Raw genomic sequence first — 19,932 nt, forward strand, 5'->3', positions numbered from 1 at the left:
TTTCATTGTCATTTGAGACTTGCTCAGAAATCCCATTTATACAAGTTTTTAAAAAGTAAATGTATTTCATGTATAAAGGATTAACATTCTCATACAATCATCAAGATGTTGGGCCAATATTACATAATTAAGAAAGAACTCTTCACAGGGATTCCTGGGTGGCTCAGCAGTTTGGTGCCTGCCTTCGGCCCAGGGTGTGATCCTGGAGTCCCAGGATCAAGTCCCACATCAGGCTCCCTGCATGGAAACTGCTTCTCCCTCTGCCTGTGTCTCTGCCTCTCTCTCTCTGTCTCTCATGAATAAATAAACAAAATCTTAAAAAAAAAGAAATAAAGAAATAACTCTTCACAAAAGAAGAATTTAGTAATTAAAACTTACTGAAACCTGAAGTAGGGAATGTTTGGATTACAAACAAAACTTTTAGTGGCCGAGTGGTTAAGGTGATGGACAAACAAAACTTTTAAAGAGCACATATTTTACAATATCTCATACTATTGCCTTGGGTTCCACTGCCATAAATGGAATCCAAAGAGTATTCCACAGTCTGCATGAAATTATCTTTCTTTTTTTTAATCTGTTGATTAAAGTTTCCCTGTTCCTTCAGTCTCAACTCAAGTATCACCAACTCTAGAAACCCTCAGTGGGCTCCCTATCCACTTACTCTGAAGGCCATCACTCCTACCATTTATAGGTCTCTTAGAGTATCCCAATTTATAGTGCTATTTAAGATCATTATATATAGCTGCCACATCTGAGTTGGATTGTACACTTGGAAGAACAAAAAGTCATGACTGATGTAACTTGGTGTTTCTAGCCCCAGTATAATGTGCTTCTTAATTAAAAAAATTACCATGTTGATAAGAATTTTTTAGGCTAAATAGGTGATAGGTGTTAGGGAGGTCGTTTGTGATGAGCACTGAATGTTATATGTAAGCAATGAGTCACTAAATTCTACTCCTGAAACCAATATCACACTATATGCTAACTAACTACAATGTAAATAAAAAATTGACATGCGGACACACACACCCAAATACAGAAAAAATTTTTAGGATCTCCTTTTATGCTAGATATATTAATATTAATAAAACTGGCAAATTCTAGCTTATTAAAATAACTGAGGCTTGAATAATCATTTTCATAGTTTACTTAGTAGGGTGGGCAAAAAGTGAGAAACCTGGCATTTGAACCATCAGGATCATGGATATTTGATAATTAGAATCCTCGCATTAAGGTCAACATTAACTACCAAAACAATAATAACAGAACTAGTTTGGATACAACTCATAGGCAGACAAATTGAACCAACTTCAAATTATGTATGTATATGTATTAGTAGCTTTATAATTTTAATGACTGATGGTATATTTTCTGTGACCGTTGATATTACTTGTGATATGATGTCACATATCAATTATGGTTCTTTGCTTGAAAGCTTAACCAATTATTGAATTTTTTAAATGATTTATTTATTTATGTGAGAAGAGAGAGCAAGCTATGTGAGGCAGGTGGAGGGAGAGAGAGGGAGAGAATCTGAAGTAGACTCTGCTGAGCAAGGAGTCCAACATGGGGCTTAATCTCACAACCCTAAGATCATGACCTAAGCCGAAATGAAGAGTGGGACACTTAACCGACCGAGCACCCAGGCATCCCAAACCAATTATTGAATTAAGTAGCTTTTTAAAAAACTGTGTACACAAAATACATTTCTTGATATTTACTTTCCAGAATTTAGCCATTTATTAAATGCAGAAATAAAGTAGAAAGGCTTATTTTGACTTTATGAATTATAGGAGCAAAGTATGTTTTTGATATTTATCAAAGAGTTAATTGAGTGGTTCATTTGCTCTGTCATCGTTATATTGTTATAGCATGTTGATGTGTGATTTAGTTTCTATTAAGTGTTGCTAGAAGATTAATCTAGTTTAAGATGCTGACTAGGCAAGCAAAATGTTTGCTCACTGCAAGCATTTTTATAATTAACTTAGCACAGATAAGTAAAGAGGTAATCTTACAATAACATAGAGGATGATATTACTGGTGTCTGAAGAAATACATTTTAAATAGCCATTCATTGATATATAAGTGGATATTTGTAGGGGGGAGAAAGGGCTCTAGCTTGATGTTTAACCATGTCAAAACTTCCAGTATATTTTTTTTTGGTATTTTTCAATTTACATGGCCAAAAAAGTATTGAAAGCAGCAAAATAATGTTAGTGCAATACATTACTGACTTATAATGGCAAAATGTGTGAGTGGTTGTAATATTATATAGTAACTTGTGCCTTTCCAAATGTAGGAAGACCATTATTCCATCCTAAAAATTATAGGCCAAGTTGGAGAAAAGAAGATATTTTATTTAAATTCCTACATTTCTGCAGTTTGTCTCCTTTCTTGAAGTGGAATCTAAGTCTCAAATATGCAAGTACTTTTAAATATATAGTGAGGCTTCTGTCATGGGAAAGTATAACTAAAGCACACCCAGACACACCTTGGATTCCAATGTATGTGTTGAAATCCCAGGACAGATTTACAGGAAGAGAAAGTATTATCTGGAGAATTGGCAAATTATGGGGAGCTTTCCCAATCACAAAGCACAACTGGCTTCAGATGTTTCTAGGATACCAATTATGACCCCTTTGGGATATTAGTCTTCTGAAACTAGATGCAAAGTAGAGAGAGACTATAGTCAAGTAGAATCTTTTCTCTGACTTTTACTTATTCGTTTGGACCCCTGATGGCTAATACTGACTCTTGAATTGTACTTCATTTTCTTGTACCAATAATAATAGTGAACACTTACATAGTGTTTGGTTTGTGCCAAACACTATTCTTAGTGTTTTACAGTATTAGAAAACTGAACTTCATAATGTCCATATGGATGGTATTATTTTCACAATCACATTTTACAGATGAACTGAGTCAAAGAGAATAGCCAATTTGACCAAGATCACACAAAGGAAATCTGTTCTAGAGACTGCTCAAAACCAATATTTGAAACCACCAAAACACACCAGCAAACAAAGTCTAATCTTATTTAGATTTGTTCTGTGAATGCGAAGAAGAAACCAAAAAAGTTTGTATGTAGAATGCTATCTCCTCCTCTTCATTTTTTGTTTTATTTTTGCTTGCGATAGTCTGTAAATTGAACTGAATCCACTTACTCAGTTTCAGAAAATCAGGAACCATCTCTCATATTTTATATGTACAGAAATGCCTTCTGGCTCCCCAGCCAGAGGAGGTTAATGCTAGATGTTAGCAATTACACTTAAATGAGACTCATTTCAAACAAAGCGAAAATTAAGGAATCTGATTTGGCAATATGTTGTGTTTTTAGAAGTCTTGTATTCTCTCCAAACCACCTTGTCCTCGGGGAATTCCTTACCTTACAAGTAGGCTTATGGCAAGTCTCGTTCAAATTGGTATTTTGACTGTGTAAATGTAGCCTCTCAGTAGTTGCAATTTTCAGTTAGGTAAATACTTTAGATAAACAGCTTCATTATTTTTTCTGTATAAGTGAGGATAATTGTATAAATTATAACTAAATTCTGTATAAACTATGATCTCCTTGTAATTACCACAATTAATGTTTTTAATTGACATAATGATGCACTTTTTAGCTTAATACCTGAGGCATTTCCATTAACTCTCTGCCATGAAACATATATTGCAGTTGCTCATTGGGTATATGTCCTGTATATCACTTGTTTGCCCTGTAAGTATATATAGAAGCCTCTTGATTTACAAACTGGTGGGTTCTGAAAGGTTATTGTCAAACCTTTTTAAACCCAAAGTAACATCATTTAGGTATGTACTTTCACTACCTGCTAGAGACAAGAAAAGAAAAAAAAAATAGAACATGTGTTTGAAAGTTATTCTTTAGGTTAAATAATTTTCTTAAATTTTTATTTATTTTTTTAATTTTCTTAAACTTTTAAGGTACAATTCCTTATTCCTTCTATTTAATGTTTGATCCTATATTGATCATGGAGACAAATTTCTTCAGAAGCAAGTATAAAAGGGAAAAATTAATGAATCCAAAAGTTTAACAGATCCACCACCATATTATGTCTTCCTGATTGCTCAGCTCATGTGAATACATAAGAAAAAGAGTCAGTTCCTTTTGGCCAAATTTGAAAGTACCTAGGAAAAAGGCATTTTGTATTAATCCAGAAAAAAAAAATATGGCCTGAAGCCAGGTTGCAACTAGAGGGGGTCTTGAAAAATTCTATTAGCTCTAGTTTTCTAAGAAATTCTCATATTCTGGTTGGTCTGATGAACCTGCCCTGAATGCCCTGAAACTCTCTTCTGGTCATTGCTTTCCTTGACAAATGGAAAGACAAACCTACAGACCAGTATACTGACTGGTCTGAAATGTCAGAATTAGAAAAATAGTGGCAAATCCAGATATCAGTAAATACAAGGACATAAATGACAGAGTAGAAGCAGTGACATGAGAGGTTAAAAAGTTGGGTGATACTAAATCATGAGCCTCCTAGAGATCTACAATGAAAAATATATTTACTTTGGGTGACTACTCTCCTGTCAGCTTTTTTTTTTTATGAGTCTTGTATTCTTAAACCTCAAGGAGGTTGAAAGCCTATGCTAAAAATAATAAGATGAATACCAAGAAGGGGATGTCTGCACTTTCATAAAAGCATCTGATGTATTTCTGAAAGATGTTAGGTCTTCGTATTAAGATCTGCTCTATTAATGAATTATGTCTAACAGTGGTTTAAATCTGAGGTCAAAAGATTAATTGTGAGCATTTCTTCTGAAATGTCTTCTCTCCGCTAAATACAAATTTAAATACTGTGGATGTTGTATGAATGGGAAATGGATTTTCTGAGTTCTTAGACTTAAGTATAGAACTGGAACCTTGACAGGTGGTATTTATGGAAATCCTATTTGTGGGTAGTGTTTTTGAAAATAAAATACATTTTTGAAAATGGTGATTCCATTCCTTCACACACTTTCCACTAAGATCTAGATACCAGTGACTCCAAAATTCATTCTGTTGCAATGGTGACCATTACCTGTTGGAACAGATGACTCGTGAGTTGTGGCAAATGTGTCAAAATAGCCACAGTAAGCCATAGCAAGAGGTGGAGCTGATGAAAAATCTATAAAGGGTGGTCAGTGGTGCTGAAAGCACTGCTATGACTGGAAACCCTGAATTGTTATTGTGCCAGTCAACGTATTTAAGTGATATAATCCAGAGTCCTCAGCTATATAATTGTAAAGCAGAGATGTGGGATATAGCACTGATCTAATGCTGAAATTTTACTAAGCAGCTCCTGTGGAATGATAGAGATGCAGAGTGATCAAGGATACTGGTATGGAACAGTACAGATGTTAAATCAGGCCTTTGGAAGAGAACCGAGAAGAAAAGATCAGGAGTTGATTGAGATACGATGAAAAAGGCAAGAGCCTGCATATCTGGATGAGATTAAGCGGCAGCACAGAGTGCAGTAATGAGTGGGGAAAATAAGAAGTTCTGACTGTTCCCTATGATTCTTTTTGCCATATAAACTGTGGTGAGGATCAAGTGTGACTGTACATGTTGAAAGTGTAAAGGAGTCCTTGGTATATGGTTAGTACTCAATAAATTCTATCCAATAGTGGTGGGGGTGGTAGCAGTGGTGGTTATAGTCGTAGTCGTGACAGTAGAAAGTAGAGGTTGTGGCAGCAACAGTGGTAAGTATTGTAGTGCTTTTCCTAGACGATGGCAAAAAGTTATTTTTTATTTCTTTGGGACCTAACTTCTGGTACATCCCCCACACTGCCACCATTGCCCTCTCCCTAAAACTTCTAAGAACCTCCTATTGACTGAATAAATCAGGATTTTTTTAACTGGGTATAAAAGAAACCCCTGCCTTTACCCTAGCACTTCTGTGTCCACACACTTGGGGAATTGAGGATTTAAGCAGGTAAAAGATCACCAGATACAACCATATTGCCCTTCCCATCGCTTCATAACAGAGTAAGCAATCCCATGACTACTCCAAGTATGGTTTCTCATACTGGGATTATTTTGTGTGCATGTGTGCATTGATGTGTGATATGTATGTTTGCATATTCTCTGTGAAATTAATTCTTTCAGATTCAAACTAGTCAGAATTATTTTTTTTCCTCCTTTTGACTGCTTTAGTCATGTGTCTACTATAGCATTTCTCACATAACCTAGCAATTTGTCTGTCTTTCCCACTAAATCCTTAACAATTTATCTCAAGGACTCAGAACAGTACTTCATATCTAATATCAACTAGCTAAATGTTTGGAGAATACTGAATGCTACAGTCTGACCATAAAATAACACATTCAGTTAGTTAAATTGTTTCAATGTACTTTTGCTTTGGTCTCACACTTTTTTTTCTCATACCTTTACTAAGTAGACACTTAGGAAAACAGTTTATCAGTAAAGCAAACTGCCTACTTATTACTAAAGAGTCAACGTTATTCAGTGGTACAAGTTGAAAAGTTAATATTGATCCTTTTAACTCTTTCTACATAGTACACCATCAGTAGATTGACTAATTTAGAAATAGCTTGAGTTCTCTTCAATATGTGTTATAGTTATGTTCCATGTATTTGAATTTAAAATGTGTATAAATGGGAAATTAATCTGTCAAATTTATAAGCAAGAAGCATCCATAAATCTTTTTAGTTGATGAATTGCATGGTAAAGGCAAGAGAACAGAAAAGGAAAATATAATTTGTCTAGACACTGTTTTTTTTTCCCCCCTATGACTTTCTGGCATGATTTGAGTATTAAAGGAAAGTAAACCTAACAATTTACTGGGATACTTCCATTTCTATTTAAGAGTCTTGCAATTCAAAAGGAAGAAATTCAGCAAAAGGAAGATTTAGCAGGAGGATGCTCTGTTCACAATTACCTTTGTTGGTATTTTTGTGTATTGGAATTAACTCAGCAGGGGCAGAGGAATGCTTAAAATGGTAGCTGGCTTCTTCTTGTTGCAAAGACATATGTCTTCATTTGTAATTACCAGAAAAACAGGTTGCACATACTATACTTTAAATCATTTTCCCAGCAATGGGAACTAGTACAAACATGCATGAAAAGGGCACACCATACTCTCCTTTTAATTTCCCACCAGTTTTTTTTTTTAAATCAAATCCCTTTAATTAGAAATAATCACTGGATCGTTTGTTAGCTTTTACATAGCTTTGTCTTTCATTGAAAAAAAAGTGAAGATGTCATAAAAATAGACCTGGTATTCAAACAGCTGAATTGAACAGGAGTGAAATGAATACTCACCAAAACTCTTATATGGAAAGAACTATCCTAAAATAATTAAGAACCAAAAGGAACCAAAAACTCAATTTTGTAAAAGTAAAATATTTTTGGCCTTCACTTTACCATTACTCAGAATTAAACAGACAAATTAAAACCAGCAACAACAAAAAGGATTTTGCTTAATGTGGGAAGCATAGCCAGAAATCTACGGGCTGCTTAATTACTATCCACTACATAGGCGATTTAAATTCAAATGAGATTTTGACATTTAAAAGTATCAATTTATACAGTTGTTCTTTTATTTTTTTTTTATTTATTTTACTTTATTTATTATTTGTTTATTTTTTACAAAAAGGCCTTTATTTGTAAAAAAGCCAAAGGGACGTCTGGGGCATCAGGACTGGCAGGCCAGCTCAGAGGTTGGGTACATTTGGGCAGATGTGATGAGTTCTCTCTGTCAACCCGGTTACTTCCAGGACAGTTGACACCGGTTCAAAGATGGGATAAATTTCCTGGCCTCAGCCTCCAGCAGTACTTGGTCAGCATTGGGAGTTCATCACTGCTGCCTACGGTTATGCTCCCCAGGATCCCTCTCTTGGCCCACCCTTGGGGGCTCACCCTAAAGGACCTCTTCGGTGGTCCAGCAGGTGACACAGGGCAGCTGGGTAGGGGATGTCCCCAGGGTGGGGTTCAGTGCACTTTTGCAAGGGAGCCTTCTGAATGGAAGGAAACTCTGGCTACTGTCCTCATCATTGAGGATGAGAAGGCCACCTCCCTCAGTGACTGGCACCCCAGCCCGGAGGCTCCCGGCCTCGGGATCTCTCCGCCCTGCCACCTCCCCTTCGTCACTCCGCCTCCTGGGGATCCACCACCGACACCCATTTGAACACCCACATGAAGGGAAGTGGTGCCCACAGTCACCCAGCGTTCCCCCCATCGCCAGACCTCGAAGGTCGCCATCAGCGTCTTGGTGTCATCCTCGGCCGGGCTCCGGGTCTTGGCTCGTGCTGTGGGGGCCGGACGTGGCCAGGCCTGCGCTGCTGCCCCTCCCGGAGGCGGCCGGGATCTGGAAAGTAAGCCCGTCCGCAAAGGTGAGTGATCATCGGTGCTCCTGAAACTACTTTATCTACGTTTAATTTTATTTGTCCCTGTTGTCTCTGAGATCACTTGAAGTAATATATCTGAAATGCCAGAGGCAATATAAAACTACAAAGCAAAATTGTTTTCTTTAGCCGCAATTTACATTTGTCTGGTAGAGGCCTCGAACAGCATTTTTATGAGTTTTTTTGAGATGAAATTCACATGCCTTTGCACTTCACCCATCTGAAGTGTATAGTTTTCAGTGGTTTTTAGAATACTCATGTACAACTGTACCTTGTTCAACTTAGAACATTTTCATCACTTCAAAAAAAATTCCTGTGTCCTTTAGTTATTGCGCATCTGTTTTCTAATATCACCAGCCCTGAATAATCAGTGATCTACTTCCCGTCTCCATAGAATTGCCTATTCTGGATATTTCATATAAATTCAGTCTTATATAGGTTTTGTGTGTGTGTGTGTGTGTGTGTGTGGTGTCTTTCTCTTAGAATTTATTTCTCTTAGCATTCTTTCTCTTAGGTTTCAAGGTTCATCCATATTGTAATGTGTATCTGTTCTTTTTTGGTTCTTTTTTTTTCCTTTTAAGATTTATTTATTTTGGAGAGAAAGGATGATGATGTGCGCTGGGGGTAGGGTGGGAGTTGAGTAAGGAGAGGGAGAGAGACAATCTCCAGCATATTTTCTGCTGAGCAGGGAACTGGAAATCATGACCTGATCCAAAATCAAGAGTCGGTGGCCTAACAACTGAGCCACCCAGATGCCCCTGTATTTTGTTCCTTTTTATGGCAAATTAATATTCCATTACATGGATATACCATACGTCTGTTGATAACGTGGGTTGTTTCCCTCGTTGGAATTGTGAATAAAGCTGCAGTGAAAACTTGTGTATAAGATTTCGTGTGGGCATTTTTCTTGGGAGAAGAGTTGCTGAGTCAAACCTCCATGTTTAAATTTTGGAGAACTGCCAGGATGCTCAAGATGACTATACCATTTTGTTTGCCCACTACAGTGTATGAAGAATCTAATTTTTCTGTATCCTCACCACTTATTATTGTCTGTATTTTCCATTATAATCATTTTTTGTTGCTTACACCTTTGTCATATCCAAGACTCCATGGTAAAATCTGAAGTCATGTAGTTTCTCCACTGTGTTTCTTCTAAAAGTTGTATAGTTTTAGCTTTTATATTTAGGTCTTTGATTTATTTTTAATTTTGTATATACTGTAGGATAAGGGTCTAATGTAATTCTTTTGCATTTGAATATAGAAAAGTCTCAGCACTATTTATTTAAAAGATTTCTTTCCTTGGAGAACAGTCTTGGTACCCTTGTTGAAAATTGGGTGGCCAAAGACACATGGATTTGTTTTTGAACTCTTGATTCTATTTATCAATCTATCTTATGTCTCTACTGTTGCAGGATTTCAGGCTTCTTATCTCACAGAGTCTTTCCGAATAAAGGGGGAGGTGAAGTGAAAGTTTATTAAGTGAAGGTGAGAACAGAAAAGAAAAAAGAGCCCTCTAGGTAAGAGTTCGGAATAGGTTGCCATTAAGGGCTTTTATGGTGGGTCTTTCTTTTGTAGGAAACTGACCAGGGAACTTGGTAAATTTCTTATCAATATCATGTCTATATTTATTTTTTTTTAAGATTTATTTATTCATGAGAGAGAGAGAGAGAGAGAGAGAGGCAGAGAGACAGGCAGAGGGAGAAGCAGGCTCCATGCAGGGAGCCCGACCTGGGACTCGATGCCAGAACTCCAGGATCGCGCCCTGAGCCAAAGGCAGGCGCGAAACCGCTGAGCCACCCAGGGATCCCCCCATGTCTATATTTAGAACAAACATGGTGGACTCCTATCTATCTTGAGAACAAAGTACTCTTGTAGGTATCATGTCTATTTCTCTACATCTGGGATTTCTATGAGCCTGGTTACATAGCCCCCTGGGTGACCATAGCCACTTCACCCCCTACCTCTTTCCCTACCTAGCCTCACCTATCCATTACTCACTACTATACTGTCCTGATTATAGTTGCACATCATAAGTTTTAAAATTTGGAAATATGAAGCTTCCAATTTTGTTCCTTTACAAAGTTATTCTGTTTCTTTTCAATTTCTTGTAATCCACGTGAATTTTTAAATTAGCTTGCCAGTTTCTACAAAGAAGCCAGCTGGGATTCTAATAGGGATTGCATTGAATCTGTACATCAATTTGGAGAGTATTGCTATCTTGCACAGGGGTGCGCATATGTGTGCTGTAGACATATATATTTCTTTTTTCTTTTTTTAATGCAAGTAATTAACATACAATGTATTGTTGGTTTCAGAGGTAGAGGTCAGTGATTCATCAGTCTTATGTAATACCCAGTACTCATTACATCAGGAACCCTCCTTAATGTCCATCACCCACTTATCGCATCCCCCCCCCATCTCCCCTCCAGTAACGCTCAGTTTTTTTCCCACAATTAAGTCTTTTATGGTTTGTCTCCCTTTCTGATAATGATTGTGTTTTATTTTTTCCTCTCCTCTCATCTGATCTTCTGTTTTGTAGAATATTGGTATCCTAACAGTATTAGATCTTTAGACCCATGGATATGAGATGTTTTTTCCACTTATTTAAATGTTCTTTCATTTCTTTTAACAATATTTTGTAGTTTTCCCAGCATAAATTTTGTACTCCTTTTGTTAAATGTATTTGAGTTTATTTTTTGATGTAAATGGAATTTTCATTATTTCATTTTTGGATTACTTATTGTAATTGTATAGGAACAGAACTGATTTTTGTGTATTGTTCTTGTATTCTGCAGCCTTACTAAGCTGACTTAGTTCTAATAATCTTTTAGTGAATTGCTTAGGATTTTCATATAAGAGATCATATCAACAATAAATAGGATAATTTTGTATCTTCCTTTTTGATACTGATGCCTTTGATTTCTTTTTCTTACCTAGATGTCCTGGCTGGAACCTCCAGCACAGTGTTGAATAGAAGTGAAGGGAACAGATGTGTATCTTTTATCTACTCTTAGGCAGAAAGGACTCAGCCTTTCACCAGTAATCATGATGTGGAATTTTTGTAGATGTCCTTCATCAGTTTGAGGAGACTCTTTTCTATTCCTATTGTATGTATGTATGTATGTATGTATGTATGTATGTATTTATTTATATCATGGAAAGGTGTTGAATTTTTTCAAATACTTTTTCTTTGTCTATATAGGTGATCATGGTTGCACATCTGGCTCCTCCCAGAGAGCCTGCCTCTCCCTCTATCTATGTCTCTGCCTCTCTCTCTGTGTCTCTCATGAATAAATAAATAAATAAAACCTTAAAAAAAAAACAGGTTTGTTAGAATTTCCCAAGGAGGCCATCTGGGCTTGGACCCTTTGGAGAGCATTTTAAATTTTCTAATTTAATCTCTACATGTAAAATTATGTTTCTTCTTAAGTCAGTTTTAATAGTGTGTCATCTTAGGACTGCATCCATTTCATCGAAGTTACTTAATATACAAGCATATATTCTACAATTTTAATTTTTTTTAGTGGTTGGTAGCACTGTCTTCTCTTATACTTCTGATTTTAGTAATTGGAGTCTTCTCTCTTTCTTCTTCCCTCACTACTCCCACCCTACCTCTCCTTTTGGTCGGTTTGGCTAAAGGTCTATCAATTATGTTGAATTTTCCAAAGAATCAGCTTTTGGTTTCATTGATTTTCTCTATTTTTTCTCTTCTCTAGTTCAGTATTTCCACTTCAATCTTAATTATTTATTTCCTTCTGTTTGCTTTACGTTTACTTTGCTCTTCTTTTTCCTCTGTCTTAGGTAGAAAGGTTATTATTAATTTGAGATCTTGCTGCCTCTGTGTATGTGTTTATATCTGTGTATTTATATATATTTAATATGTATTCTATATAAATATAAGCATCTATAGATATAAAATTTCACTTCCCTCTGAGCATTACTTTAGCTAAATCCCATAAGTTTTATTATAATGTGTATCTTTCTTTTTATTCCTCTCAAAGTATTTTCTGATTTCTCCTGTGATTTCTTCTTTGACCCACTGGTAATTTAGAAGTGTTGTATAATTTCCACATAATTACGCATTTCCCAGGTTTCTTTTTCTACTTTTATTCCATTATGATTGGAAGACATGCCTCATTTTATCATTATTCTTTTTCTACATTAATGAGGTTTGTTTTATGCCTAGCATATGGTTGATCCTAAAAAAAGTTTCATTTACATTTGAGAAGAAAAAATATAATTTTACTGTTGAGTATTCTATAGGTGTCTATTAGTTTCAGTTGGTTTGTAGTAATATTCAAGTCTCCTATTTTCTTTTTATTAATTCTTTTTTATTTGAGAGAGTGACAAAGAGAGCACAAGCAGGAGGAGGGGCAGCAGGACAGGGACAAGCAGACTCCCCACTGAGCAGGGAGCCTAATGTGGGGCTGGATCCCAGGACCCTGGGATCATGACCTGAGCTGAAGGCAGATGCTTAACCTACTGAGTCACCCAGATGCCCCAAAGTCTCCTATTTTCTTGTTAATTTTCTTACTAGTTGACTGTCCATTATAGCAAGTAAAGTATTAAAGTTTCCAACTATTACTGAAATGCTGAACCTGGATGAACATTTGGCTAATGCTATGTCTGGTAAAGAAGTTACTAAAATTCTCTCTGGGCCTCAATATCCTCATGAATATGAACAAGCATTTACTTCTAGCTTATCTTCATGGGCTTCTTACCACTTTGTGACTCTATCACTTTTATTAGACCTCGGGCATAAATGAAACAAATCTGTAACTCATGAATTCTTATGCTAAAATACCACATATGTTTTACTTTCCCTTCAAAGATTTCTTAGTGTTACTTTCTCAAGTAGAATCAGAATCTGAAACCTTAGGAAATCAAGACAGAGATCTAGTTAGGTTGGTCACCAACTATTGCACTATATAGTATGTTGTTTGGATGTTATTAAACCTGTGGAATGTTAATATTTAGACCCAATTGATATTATTTTCCCAATGAAACTTTGGGGTCTTAAATTGAATTATTTTTCAGTTATAACCAGGTCTATTTTGGAGCGAAACTTGGAACTTTGATTATAAGTTTCCTGAGTTCTGTCCCTTTGGAAAGGGGAGGAAACATACAAACATTAGCTTGGCCATATGCACATGAAATTTCTAAAGTATTTGTCCCTTCTCCCTCAAAAACATAAAATATATGACTCACTGGTAATGTTTGCTGACAAGCATACCATATAGTGTCAGCCAAATGCCTGCCTGTATTGTTGCCATTAAAGATACAAAATTGTTTATAATTCAAAATCCGTCACAAATATGACCTCCAAAGGGATGCCTTTTCCAAATCCCAACAATCACTTTACTAGTCCTCCGTCCCCAAATTACTTTGTTCATACTTATGACACTTTTTACACAGTTGTGTTTCTTATCTGCCCTGCCTACCTCAAAAAAACAAAACAAAATGAAACTGGATGTTTAGAATGAAAACTTTACCTCAGAAGTAAGAAGTGGAAATAAATGCATACATTTTCATTTTAACCTAATTTATTGTCATTATGGGCATGATAAAAGATGTTTCTGGTGTTTGTGTTATTATCTATGCTTATCTCAAAGTAACAAGAATAATATAGTGTGCAATCTATCTTACCTGAGCCCTTTACTCACAGTCTACTACATTTAGGTTGGTTTTTTTTTTTTGTTTTTTTTTTTTTTTTTACATTTAGTTTTAAGCTCATGGTTCACTCAGCACCTTTATTGAAAATGAGCATCTTTATTTCTTACTCGTCTGCTCAGGTGAGTGGCCAACTACTTTTCTTCCTTGACATAGGAATGTTATATGCTATATTTGTTGTTACACTTTAGCAAGACTTTGTTGTCTGGTGCTGCCTGTGATGGCTCCCTGTAAGTTCACCTGTTGGCAGGATAATCTCTCACCTTGTCTCCTCCACAAGGGTTCCAAAATGTTTTTTGCTAATAATACTACGTTGCTATTTATTGTCTGTAGTTGAATATATTGAAATTATTTGACATGTCTGATGTCACTTAGAAGTTAAATCCTTTATTAATTTGGTGACCAGAAGATACTCTTTTGCTATTATGTCATCATTATCTGATACAGTTTGTTGAGAGGATAATTTAGGCTCTGCTGCATGCAAGCTAATACTTGATCTTGACTGTCACCAGAAATATTTTAAGTCCAACAAACATGCTGACATATTAGAGAAGTTTGGGTTTTCCACAGAATCCTAATATCAAGCAGTGTAAGTGTTCAGTGTCTTTTAAGGCAAACACACTTTTTACTGTTTAATGTGTGTTTATTGAAATATTTAGAAAATAAAACTGAACACAAAGGAAGAATTAAAATACCCATTCATCTTTTTTGTATTATCAATACTTGAATATAAATATTGTTAAAGTTTGCAGTATACTCCTTTCCAGATTTCTGTGTGTTTGTCTGTATCTTTTTATCTATAAAACTATATCTATCTACACATACTTTTGATGTTAAAAAAAACTACATACTATTTTGTGGAATTTTTTTTTTTTTACTCATCACCATATTCTGAATTCCAAGAAAACATTAAATTAAATTGAGTATTTTGACTGTCTAAAGTTCAAATTTCATAATTATCATAGCCACAAAGTATCTATTAGAAAACTGTTTCAACTCTAACTATAAAGTGTAACCCAGCTCTTCTTTCTGAATAATTATTCAGAATAATCATTAGTACAGTAAATATGCATATGATTCTAGAATATGTTTCATTTTGCAAAATGATAATTTTTAAATGATATGCCTCAGTGATCTAAAATGGTGAACATATTTGTGTAGTTCTTTTTAGGAAATAAAGCTTTACATTGGAACTTTTTTAATTTAGGAAATTTTATTTAAAGAGTCAGGCTTCATTTGGAAAGTTGATGTTCACATAACATTGTAAAACTTCTGAGAAATGATTTGATCTCACACAGAAAAAAAATAAAGTCTAGAAATATTCACTTAGATGCTAAATATTTATGTAGACTACTGTTCAAAGTGTATGTGTACAGACATAAGAGAAAGAAATAGGACTTTTGGGGGGAAAAAGCACTTTAAAAAAGTGCTTTAGGTTTTGATAAAACTTATAAAATGAAACTGAGAGCCAGCCTGCGTGTTTAAGACATAATTTCTTACACCGTCATAACAGCAGAATTCAAAAGCAATCCCAATATATTTCTATTCATCCCACTGAGATTTCAGACCTCTAAGAGATTGAAACTATGAGAAAACAGCATTTAGAGAGTCCTTAGTTCTGGTCAGAAAGATCCATAGTTTTGTCATCATCAGAAGCCACTTTCATTAAGCCACCGTCAGCCCTATGTTGTAGAAATGTAGTATGATTTTAACTCAAAAGTAACCAACATACAGCCATTAACATCAAAGACAAGAAAGTAAATTCAGTAACTTTATTATCAGTGCATCTATTTATCTAGGATTTGGGGAATATAAAACTGACTTTAATTAAACACTTCTCAAAAATTATTCTTGACAAATGAATCCCCCCCGCCATCTGAACTTTCCGTTAATATTTTAGTATTCTGGCCAGTTGTAGGATCTCCCATATTTCAAACCAATGCCATATTAAGTCATCAAGTATCTACAAAGTGCACCAGTATGCAAGGCACAATGAAACACTGAAAAATATTTGTAGATGTTTGACAATAGTGAAAAAAACAATAGTAACCTTAATAAAAGTGGAAGCATCTTATAAACTGTCCAAACTTTAAAGAACTGTTTCAGGGAAATTGCTGATGGCCCTGGAATGCATAGCAGGGCAAGGAGACAGCCAGAGAGCTACAGCCTTACCACAGTCGGAATGCGGTCACTCGAGTTATCATCTCACGATTAGGAAGTGGCTAAGGTATGGTTTAGATAACTCCAGTGAAAGCAAAACAGCGTGGGTCTTTATCTCTTTTCCTATTTTGTGTGCCTGAAGGGACAGGTTTTGAAAACCACTGAGTTGCCTCCCATTCAGAGGTACCACGCAGGGTAATTAGACCCAACAGCCAAAGTGAAAGACTTCACTCTAGTGAGACAGTCAGGAATTGTTGCCCCCTGAGAGCAAAAGTCATCTACACAACACAAAGAGAGAAGAGAAGTGAAATAAAAGAAGACAGGGCTTACCTGTCGGATTCTTCATTGAGTCGCATGTCAACTGCTTAAGCCTCTGTTTCAGTGAGGAAATGCCTCTCAGGGACTTTAAATGACTAAGAATTGGAAGTGGGGGGAATGGTCTCATGAAGTAGAAAGATGGCGATCAAGAACGATTTCAGGATCAAACAAATCCTAAGGAACCAATTGGCCCAAATCCCAAATATACATTGTTAAAATACTTAGAATAGCACTTACCACAACTTTTATTTTATGACCAAATTTCAAACATACCAAGAAACTGATAGAACAATAAATGAACATTTATCTTCCTATTCCTATATTAAAATTTGTTAATATTTTACAATTATGTCATCACTCTTCAAAGATATATATGCATATGTGTGTACATTGTTTTCTTTGCTCTATCATTTGAAACTAGGTTCAAACTTCAACATGTGTAACTTAAAGAAGGCATTCATTTTTCTAACCATATTAAGATCACACCTTAGAAAAATATCAATTTTATTATGTAGTCTAGCTCATGCACGATTGCCCAAAAGTGTCCTGAGAAGGTCTTTAATAGCTGCTACCAATGTTATTTTTTAAAAAAAAAATTAAATTATAATCCAAACTAGATTCACATACTGCATTTAACTATTATTACTTTTTATTTTATAGTTCCTGTCTTATTACTATCAATGTATTGGGCCAATAATCCTTTGATGTGGGAAGATGAGGGCTGTCCTTTGCATTGTGGGATGTTTAGCAGCATCACTGCATTGTACCCAGAGATGCAACTAATACTTCCCTCTACCCCAATTTCAACAATCAAATTGTTTCCTGTCATTACTAACTGTCCTGTGGGGGACAAAATCACCTCAGACTGAGAGCCACTGTTCTTTAAATCTAGAAGAGTACTTCCATCTGCACCTAATGTAATGTCATTTAGCCATGCCTAGAAACAGGTCTGTATTTTACACCTGTATATACCACAGCCATCCCTCTGTGGACTATTATAGAATTATGAATCTCATTAGGAAACAATAAGCCTCTGAGCAATCATAAAAAACTTGCCAAATACCAATTCCTGCATTTTTTTCTCCTAGATATACCTGGGAATCTGGAAATTTTATAAGCACTCCAAGGTTTCACTGTCCCAAGTCAAGTTTGGGAAAAAAAAAAAAACATTACGTCTTCTGACACTTCTTTCCACCACTTAATGTGGGGACACCTATGTCTTAGACCCTATATTTTTGTGTAAAGCAACATCCGGTATTTAACAGTTGCAGATGTCATCAATAGTGCAGTATTTTCAAAATCTTTGTGTTTAACATTGAACTCCCACGAGGTCTCTCATTGTCTCAAGTCTATTTCTGTGAGGATTTTTGTTCATTTTGATTCTGTTACATTGGCAACACAATTTTGCATCTTTTCTACCATGAATGCTTTTCTATCATGATTTCTATTATGATAGAAGGTTATTACTATTTTTTTGGATAGAAGTTTGCTTTAAATTTATGTTGTAATTCATTGCTGGTGGGAATGCAAAATGATACATTCACTGTGGAGGACAGCTTGGTGGTTTCTTAAAAAACTAAACACTCTTACCATGTAATCCAGCAGTCATGCTCCTTAGTATTTACCCAAAGGAATGAAAACATATATCCTGTACATGGATGTTTATAGCAGCTTCATTCTAAATTGCCAAAATTTGGAAGCAACCAAGATGTCCTTCTGTAAGTGACTAATAAATAAACTGTAGTACATCCAGACAATAGAATATTATTCAGTACCTAAAAGAAATGAACTATCAAAAAAAAAAAAACAAGAGAGAGAGAGAGAGAGAAAGAAATGAGCTACCAATCCTTAAATGCTTATTACTAAGTTCAATAAGCCAATCTGATAATGTGTACTGCATGATTTCAACTATATGACTTCTGGAAAAAAACAAAGCTTTGGGGACAATATACATATGAGTGGTCGTTAGGAGTTCAGGAGGATGAAGGAATGAATTAACAAAGCGCAGAGAATTTGGGGGGCTAACCTACTCGGTATGTTACTGTAGTGGTGGACAGATGTCATAAAATTTTCCAAACCCATATTATGTACATGAGGAGTGAAACCGATGTCACCTATGGGTCTTAAGTGATAAGGATATATCAAGATAGGCTCACCAGTTGTAACAAGTGCACCATTCTGTGGGGTGTAATAACAGGGCAGGAAGGCTGTGAATGTGTAGGGCCAGGGGGTATATTTGAACTCTGTGTACCTTCTGCTCGCTTTTGTTGGAAACCTAAAACTCCTCAAAATAATAAGATCTATTAATTATTTTTCTATTAATTGCTCTATCATATTTTCCTGAGTCCTAGACTGGCTGCCATGGACTCATTGTACTCTTTTCTCCCCTCTAAGTATAGTTACCATGTATAGTTATCAGGTATCGTTACCATGTTCTCTTAGTTCTTCCTCTAGATCAGAACTTCTCAAACCTCCATGTGGAAAAAAAAAAAAAAAAAGAATCATGTAGGGAACTTGCTTCCATTCCTCCCCTGGAAAGAATAACATTAAAGAATTTGGGCATATATTATAGAAATATGACATTTTAACAAACATTCCAGGTGATTCTGAAATAGGTGAGCCAATAACCAAGATTTGAAACCTTTTGCTTTATAGAATCTGACTTATTCATCATTGTGGCCTTTTTTTTTTTTTTTTTTTTTTTTTCTGTGACTTCAGGCTGATTCTTTTCAAACAAGGGTTACAATAACTTCTTTGCTAGGATCCTAATTCCTGTGTCCTTTTGCTACAATTATTCTTTTGTAAGTGGCTGAAATAATCTTCTGCAAATGCCATTTTTATCACATCACCTTCCTGCTCAAGAATCAGCTACTCCTACTATATCAAGTCTAAACTCTTGGCTTTTAATTCAAGGTCTTCTGTCAACTGGCACTTTTGTACCTCTCTAATTTTATCTTTTCCCTCTACAGACTGACTCTCCCTTCTAGCTAAATCTAGCCAACTTTCCATTCTTCCATGCTGCTTATTGGTATGCCTTTGAGTTTCCCATCAGTTGGAATGCTCTCCTTTTCATTTTCCCCAGCATGGAATAAACATTTCTTCCCAGCTCACCTACTTTAGGAAAATTTCCCTGATTAATTTTTCCATCTAATTGTTATGCTGACTGAATAAAAATTAACAAACGAGACTATAATTTCAATGGGTAGAAAGAAGAAGTGTCTAATATTATAAAACAGGAAGGGTATATTATTTTTCCAGTTATAAAAAAAATTACATCAATAAAAGTATCTATCAGAATTTTAATGAAGTCTGTAGAACAAAGTATTATAAAACAAATGGGTTAAAAGTTGGATATAAGTGTGGTAGTTGGAGTAAACACTACACTGAGATAAGAAGATCAGAGAGCCAGTAGGAAATGAGAGA

At 35.5% G+C, this 19,932-nt stretch overlaps 1 protein-coding gene, 1 long non-coding RNA gene and 1 pseudogene across 7 annotated transcripts in view; 1 reads left to right on the plus strand and 2 right to left on the minus strand.

The window, feature by feature from the left end:
* The window catches only part of ROBO1 (roundabout guidance receptor 1), a 1,120,933-nt gene that overhangs the window by 389,963 nt on the left and 711,038 nt on the right, over positions 1-19,932 (plus strand). The window lies entirely within an intron of this gene.
* LOC144301530 (B-cell CLL/lymphoma 7 protein family member C pseudogene) lies at positions 7,619-16,547 on the minus strand (annotated as a pseudogene).
* Positions 18,955-19,932, minus strand: part of LOC144301589 (uncharacterized) — a 51,485-nt gene continuing 50,507 nt past the window's right edge. The window contains exon 3 of the long non-coding RNA XR_013368352.1: positions 18,955-19,040. This is a non-coding gene — a long non-coding RNA (uncharacterized LOC144301589). The remainder of the gene's footprint in view (positions 19,041-19,932) is intronic.

The sequence above is a fragment of the Canis aureus genome, chromosome 30 (genome assembly GCF_053574225.1).
Source record: "Canis aureus isolate CA01 chromosome 30, VMU_Caureus_v.1.0, whole genome shotgun sequence".
NCBI classification, from domain to species: domain Eukaryota; kingdom Metazoa; phylum Chordata; class Mammalia; order Carnivora; family Canidae; genus Canis; species Canis aureus.